The following is a 7,945-nucleotide window of genomic DNA, read 5'->3' as shown; positions in this document are numbered from 1 at the left end:
CTGGATGACTGATATTTTCCTGTCTAATCATTCTATGCACCCTTATATGAGAACCACAAGAACATGTAAAATAGAGAGGACAGTCTACAACATACCCTCAAAAAGTTTAATCTTTAGTCAGGAGGCTAAGGGATACATATATCCTGGTACTAATTTACACTGACATCATATTGTCACTGATACTACCTAGTTGAGTTTCATAGCAAATTTGTGGGGCAGAGTGAGCAAATAACATTGTCTCCATTTACAGATGAGTAAAGTCAGGCATCAAGGGTTAGGACACTGGCCTATGGTCACTAATATGGCGAGTGGCAGGATCTAGTGTAAAGTCCAGTGAACTTGACTTCTAGTCTAGTGTTTTTCCCAGTCCACTCTAATAACTGTCAAGGTTGTTTTAATATTATGAAAATCCTGTGTCAAATTATAGCTTGGGTTGGGACTTTAGAGTCTGAAGTTGGATCTACTTGGGAAGAGGCATCGCAGGATCTTCGAAGAAGAGCCTCCCTCTGTGAGTCAGATCTGGGGTCTCATCCCTCAGTTTGGTCTGCTATAACAAAAATACCATAGACTAGGTGGCTTAAACAACAGAAATGTACTTATCACAGTTCTGGAGGCTGGCAAGTCCAAGATCAGGGTGCTGGCTGATTTGGTTCCTGGTGAGGACTCTCTTCCTGGTTTGTAGATGATCACCTTCCTGCTATGTGCTCACATGGCAGAGAGAGACCATCTCTCTCTTGTCTCCTCTTATAAGGCCACTAACCCCATTCATGAGAGCTCCACCTTCATGACCTAATCACCTCTCAAAGACTCCACTCCAAACATCATCACATTGGAGATAGGGCTTCAATATATGAGTTTGGGTGGGGAGGACACAAACATTCAGTCCATAACTCATTCCATCTCTGCACTTACATGGCTGGACAACATTAGATAACTCCTCTAACTCACTTTGGCCTCAATTTTCAAATCTATAGAATGGAAGTTTCAGTTGGAGAGAATATAAAGTCTCCATTGCTTACTCTACTTTCAGAACTTCCAGTTTTCCTCAACTTGAAAATATAGGCAATTAACTCAAATGTAACACATTTTTAGTTCAACACTATATAGTCCAAAAATATGATTCTCTGGTCCACCTACTCTAGAGACAGTTTGCTTCTTGCTCACACACACTGTTTCAATTTGAGTTATGACTACTTGAGTATTCATTAAAAAATATATATATAATGCAGTGACTGTGAGCACAGACTCCAGAACCAAATAGTTGGGGTTCAGATCTGACGTTAACTAAGTGAATGACCTTGTGCAAGTCCCTTTATTTCGTCTACACCTCTGTTTCCCTATCTTTAAAATAGTACTTACCCCTTTTAGTGGCTGTGAATATCAAATGACTTGACATGTATAAAACACTTAAAATAATTTCTGACACATTGGAAGAGCTATATAAATATTGGTGCTTATTAGAACTCTCATCCCAGGATGAACATCTCCTACAAAATATCTTTCCCCATAAAGCAACTTAATCACATTTACACTATAGTTAATTTTTGTATCCCATTATTACATGTTCCTTCTGGTTAGAGTAGCCTGAGGTTATTCTGTTTATCCTGACCTTGGAAAAGACAAAGCAGCTTAAAACTTGTCCCCAGGGAGCTAACAGTTTAGCTGGGAATGATCACCCTGTTTCCCCCAAACTCCAGCCAGGCTTCTCTATTTACAGCTGCACTGAAGAGCTTCCTTCCTGGCTTGTGTCTCCTAAAAGGAGAAAACTATTGCAAGGTCTCTAAGAGGAAGGAAAGGGGACCTTTTTAATTAGCTTTCTCTTTTGAATGACGCCATCACAGACCTGATTCATTTCCACGAATTGAAGGTGAAAAAAAAGTGGAGTGAGTGGTAAGCTCTCTGTGAAGGAATGAGTGAAAACTGTCAAGACAGGACAGATTAGAGAAAAGCTGGAATTGGAGAAAACAGCCATGTGAACTTGGCAGTCCACCACGACCCACGTTCAGGCCAGGAGATGATGTCAAAATCTAAATTTAAAATGGAGGCGGCAAAATGTCTGTATCCATGGTTGGAAACGGGAGGCCAAAAGAGTGATGGAAATGCTGGTCTGACCCTTGGTGTTCTAGAATGTACCAACTGGTATATCTGGAATTTTTCATTTAAGGGCTTCCTTTTTGCAGACCTATTTTTTTTTTACTTTTTTATTGTTATCTTAATCACCATAAATTAAATCATTTGTTTTTGATGTAGAGTTCCATGATTCATTGTTTGTGCATAACACCCAGTGCTCCATGCAGAACATGCCCTCTTTAACACCCATCACCAGGCTAACCCATCCTCCCACCACCCCCTCCTAGATCCCTCATTTTCTTTTTCAGAGTCCATCGTCTCTCATGGTTTGTCTCCCCCTCCGATTTTCCCCCCTTCATTCTTCCCCTCCTATCTTCTTCTTCTTTTTTTTTTTTTTTAACATATATTGCATTATTTGTTTCAGAGGTACAGATCTGTGATTCAACAGTCTTGCACAATTCACAGCACTCACCATAGCACATACCCTCCCCAATGTCTATCACCCAGCCAACCCATCCCTCCCACCCCACCCCCACTCCAGCAACCCTCAATTTGTTTCCAGAGATTAAGAATTCCTCATATCAGTGAGGTCATATGATATATGTCTTTCTCTGATTGACTTATTTTGCTCAGTTCCAACCATGTCATTGCAAATGGCAAGATCTCATTCCTTTTGATGGCTGCATAATATTCCATTGTATATATATACCACCTCGTCTTTATCCATTCATCTGTCGATGGACATCTTGGCTCTTTCCACAGTTTGGCTATTGTGGACATTACTGCTATAAACGTCGGGGTACACGTACCCCTTCGGACCCCTACATTTGTATCGTTGGGGTAAATACCCAGTAGTGCAATTGCTGGATCTTATGGTAGCTATATTTTCAACTTTTTAAAGAACCTCCATACTGTTTTCCAGAGTGGCTGCACCAGCTTGCATTCCCACCAACAGTGTAGGAGGGTTCCCCTTTCTCAGCATCCCTGCCACCATCTGTCATTTCCTGACTTGTTAATTTTAGCCATTCTGACTGGTGTGAGATGGTATCTCATGGAGGTTTTGATTTGGATTTCCCTGATGCCAAGCAATGTTGAACACTTTTTCATGTGTCTGTTGGCCATTTGGATGTCTTCTTTGGAAAAATGTTCATGTCTTCTGCCCATTTCTTGATTGGATCATTTGTTCTTTGGGTGTTGAGTTTGATAAGTTCTTTATAGATTTTGGATACGAGCCCTTTATCTGATATGTCATTTGCAAATATCTTCTCCCATTCTGTCGGTTGTCTTTTGGTTTTGTTGACTGTTTCTTTTGCTGTGCAAAAGCTTTTTATCTTGATGAAGTCCCAAATAGTTCATTTTTGCCCTTGCTTCCCTTGCCTTTGGCGATGTTTCTAGGAAGAAGTTGCTGCAGCTGAGGTCAAAGAGGTTGCTGCCTGTGTTCTCCTTTAGGATTTTGATGGACTCCTATCTCACATTTAGGTCTTTCTACCATTTGGAGTCTATTTTTGTGTGTGGTGTAAGGAAATGGTCCAGTTTCATTCTTCTGCATGTGGCTGTCCAATTTTCCCAACACCATTTGTTGAAGAGACTGTCTTTTTTCCATTGGACATTCTTTCCTGCTTTGTCAAAGATGAGTTGACCATAGAGTTGAGGGTCCATTTCTGGGCTCTCTATTCTGTTCCATTGATCGATGTGTCTGTTTTTGTGCCAGTACCATACTGTCTTGATGATGACAGCTTTGTAATAGAGCTGGAAGTCCAGAATTGTGATGCCGCCAGCTTTGCTTTTCTTTTTCAACATTCCTCTGGCTATTCGGGGTCTTTTCAGGTTCCATACAAATTTTAGGATTATTTGTTCCATTTCTTTGAAAAAAGTGGATGGTATTTTGATGGGGATTGCATTGAATGTGTAGATTGCTCTAGGTAGCATTGACATCTTCACAATATTTGTCCTTCCAATCCATGAGCATGGAACGTTTTTCCATTTCTTTGTGTCTTCCTCAATTTCTTTCATGAGTATTTTATAGTTTTCTGAGTACAGATTCTTTGCCTCTTTGGTTAGATTTATTCCTAGGTATCTTATGGTTTGGGGTGCATTTGTAAATGGGATTGACCCCTTAATTTCTCTTTCTTCTGTCTTCTTGTTGGTGTACAGGAATGCCACTGATTTGTGTGCATTGATTTTATATCCTGCCACTTTACTGAATTCCTGTATGAGTTCTAGCAGTTTTGGGGTGGAGTCTTTGGGGTTTTCCACATAAAGTATCATATCATCTGCAAAGAGTGAGAGTTTGACTTCTTCTTTGCCAATTTGGATGCCTTTGATTTCTTTTTGTTGTCTGATTGCTGTGGCTAGGACTTCTAATACTATGTTGAATAGCAGTGGTGATAGTGGACATCCCTGCCGTGTTCCTGACCTTAGAGGGAAAGCTCTCAGTTTTTCCCCATTGAGAATGATATTCACTGTAGGTTTTTCATAGATGGCTTTTATGATATTGAGGTATGTACCCTCTATGCCTATACTCTGAAGAGTTTTGATCAAGAAAGGATGCTGTACTTTGTCAAATGCTTTTTCTGCATCTATTGAGAGGATCATATGGTAGTTGTTCTTTCTTTTATGAATGTATTGTATCACATTGATTGATTTGCGCATGTTGAACCAACCTTGCAGCCCAGGGATAAATCCCACTTGGTTGTGGTGAATAATCTTTTTAATGTACTGTTGGATCCTATTGGCTAGTATTTTGGTGAGTATTTTTGCATCCATGTTCATCAAGGATATTGGTCTGTAATTCTCCTTTTTGATGAGGTCTTTGTCTGGCTTGGGGATCAAGGTAATGATGGCCTCATAAAACGAGTTTGGAAGTTTTCTTTCCATTTCTATTTTTTGGAACAGTTTCAGAAGAATAGGTATTAATTCTTTAAATGTTTGATAGAATTCCCCTGGGAAACCCTCTGGCCTTGGGCTTTTGTTTTTTGGGAGATTTTTGATGACTGCTTCAATTTCCTTAGTGGTTATAGGCCTGTTCAGATTTTCTATTTCTTCCTGGTCAGTTTTGGTAGTTGATACATCTCTAGGAATGTATCCATTTCTTCCAGATTATCTAATTTGCTGGCATATAGTTGCTCATAATATGTTCTTATAATTGTTTTTATTTCTTTGGTGTTGGTTGTGATCGCTCCCCTTTTATTCATGACTTTTTTTTTTATTGATTTGGGTAATTTCTCTCTTCTTTTTGATAAGTCTGGCCAGGGGTTTATCAATCTTGTTAATTCTTTCAAAGAACCAGCTCCTAATTTCATTGATCTGTTCTACTGTTCTTTTGATTTCTATTTCATTGATTTCTGCTCTGATCTTTATGATTTCTCTTCTCCTGCTGGGTTTAGGCTTTATTTGCTGTTCTTTCTCTAACTCCTTTAGGTGTAGGGTTAGGTTGTGTATTTGAGACCTTTCTTGTTTCTTGAGAAAGGCTTGTATTGCTATATACTTTCCTCTTAGGACTGACTTTGCTACATTCCAAAGATTTTGAACAGTTGTGTTTTCATTTTCATTGGTTTCCATGAATTTTTTAAATTCTTCTTTAATTTCCTGGTTGACCCATTCATTCTTTAGTAGGATGCTCTTTAGCCTCCATGTATTTGATTTCTTTCTGACTTTCCTCTTGTGATTGAGTTCTAGTTTCAAAGCATTGTGGTCTGAAAATATGCAGGGAATGATCCCAATCTTTTGGTACTGGTTGAGACCTGATTTATGACCTAGGATGTGATCTATTCTGGAGAATGTTCCATGGGCACTAGAGAAGAATGTGTATTCCATTGCTTTGGGATGGAATGTTCTGAATATGTCTGTGAAGTCCACTTGGTCTGGTGTGTCATTTAAAGTCTTTATTTCCTTGTTGATCTTTTGCTTAGACGATCTGTCCATTTCAGTGAGGGGGGTGTTAAATTCCCCCACTATTATTGTATTGTTGTCAATGTGTTTCTTTGCTTTTGTTATTAATTGGCTTATATAATTGTCTGCTCCCATGTTAGGGGCATAGATATTTACAATTGTTAGATCTTCTTGTTGGATAGACCCTTTAAGTAGGATATAGTCCTTCCTCATCTCTTATTACAGTCTTTGGTTTAAAATCTAATTTGTCTGATATAAGGATTGCCACCCCAGCTTTCTTTTGGTGTCCATTAGCATGGTAAATCATTTTCAACCCTCTCACTTTCAATCTGGGGGTGTCTTTGGATCTAAAATGAGTCTCTTGCAGACAGCATATCGATGGGTCTTGTTTTTTAATCCAATCTGATAGCCTGTGTCTTTTGATTGGGGCATTAAGCCCATTTACATTCAGGGTAACTATTGAAAGATAGGAATTTAGTGCCATTGTATTGCCTGTAAGGTGACTATTAATGTATATTGTCTGTGTTCCTTTCTGGACTAGGCTCTTTCTTTGCTTAGAGGACCCCTTTCAAGGTTTCTTGTAGGGCTGGTTTCGTGTTTGCAAATTCCTTTAGTTTTTGTTTGTCCTGGAAGCTTTTTATCTCTCCTTCTATTTTGAATGACAACCTAGATGGATATAGTAGTCTTGGCTGCATATTTTTCTCATTTAGTGCTCTGAATATATCCTGCCAGTCCTTTCTGGCCTGCCAGGTCTCTGTGGATAGGTCTGATGCCAATCTAATGTTTCTACAATTGTAGGTTACATATCTCTTCTCCCGAGCTTCTTTCAGGATTTTCTCTTTGTCTCTGAGACTTGTAAGTTTTACTATTAGATGTCAGGGTGTTGACCTATGTTTATTGATTTTGAGAGGGGTTCTCTGTGCTTCCTGGATTTGATGCCTGTTTCCTTCCCTAAATTAGGGAAATTCTCTGCTATAATTTGCTCCAATATACCTTCTGCCCCTCTCTCTCTTTCTTCTTCTTCTGGGATCCCAATTATTCTAATGCTGTTTTGTCTTATGATATCGCTTATCTCTCGAATTATGCCCTCGTGATCCAGTAGTTGTTTATCTCTCTTTTACTCAGCTTCTTTATTTTCCATCATTTGGTCTTCTATATCGCTAATTCTCTCTTCTGCTTCATTTATCCTAGCAGTTAGTGCCCCCATTTTTGATTACACCTCATTAATAGCCTTTTTGATTTTAACTTGGTTAGATTTTAGTTCTTTTATTTCTACAGAAAGGGTTTCTCTAATAACTTCCATACTTTTTTCAAGCCCAGCTAGTATCTTTAAAGTCATGATTCTGAACTCTAGATCTGACATCGTACTAATGTCTGTATTGAGTAGGTCCCTGGCAGTCAGTACTGCCTCTTGTTCTTTTTGTTGAGGTGATTTTTTCTGTCTTGTCATTTTGTGCAGAGGAGAATAGATAAATGAGAGAACAAAATGCTAACAGGATAACAACGTCCCCAGAAAATATACTCTAAACAAATCAGAAAAGACCTGAAGCTGGGGGAAAAGAAAGGGAAAGAAAGAAAAAAGAAAAAAAAAAAAAAGGAAAAAGAAAGATAAAAGCAAATAAAAACAGAACAAAATAAAAAAAACAGAATATGATCAAATATGATCAGGCTGGTGCATAAATCAGTGCCACACACTAGCTTTTGGGTGTATTTTGGTCTGTTAGAAGAAAGTGCCTCCCAAAATTTTAAAGAAAGAAAAACTTATATATGTACAAAAATAAGGGTTAATATGATGAAGGGATGGAATATGACTGTTAAGTTGAAAATTATAAAAAATTTTATAAAAGGAATTGATAAGAAGTTGTTTGAAAAGAGAAAGAAGAGGATTTAAAAAAAAAGAAAAAAAAGGGGAGAGAATGTGATCAGGCAGTGGAGTAGAAAAAAAACATACACTAGAGATTTAGGGTATATTTTGATCTGTTAG

The sequence above is a fragment of the Mirounga angustirostris genome, unplaced genomic scaffold, assembly GCF_029215605.1.
Source record: "Mirounga angustirostris isolate CCGP_5_RB_7025 unplaced genomic scaffold, mMirAng1.0.hap1 SCAF_4, whole genome shotgun sequence".
In the NCBI taxonomy this organism is placed as follows: Eukaryota; Metazoa; Chordata; class Mammalia; order Carnivora; family Phocidae; genus Mirounga; species Mirounga angustirostris.
The sequence above is the reverse complement of the archived record's forward strand: the minus strand, read 5'-3'. Positions refer to the sequence as shown.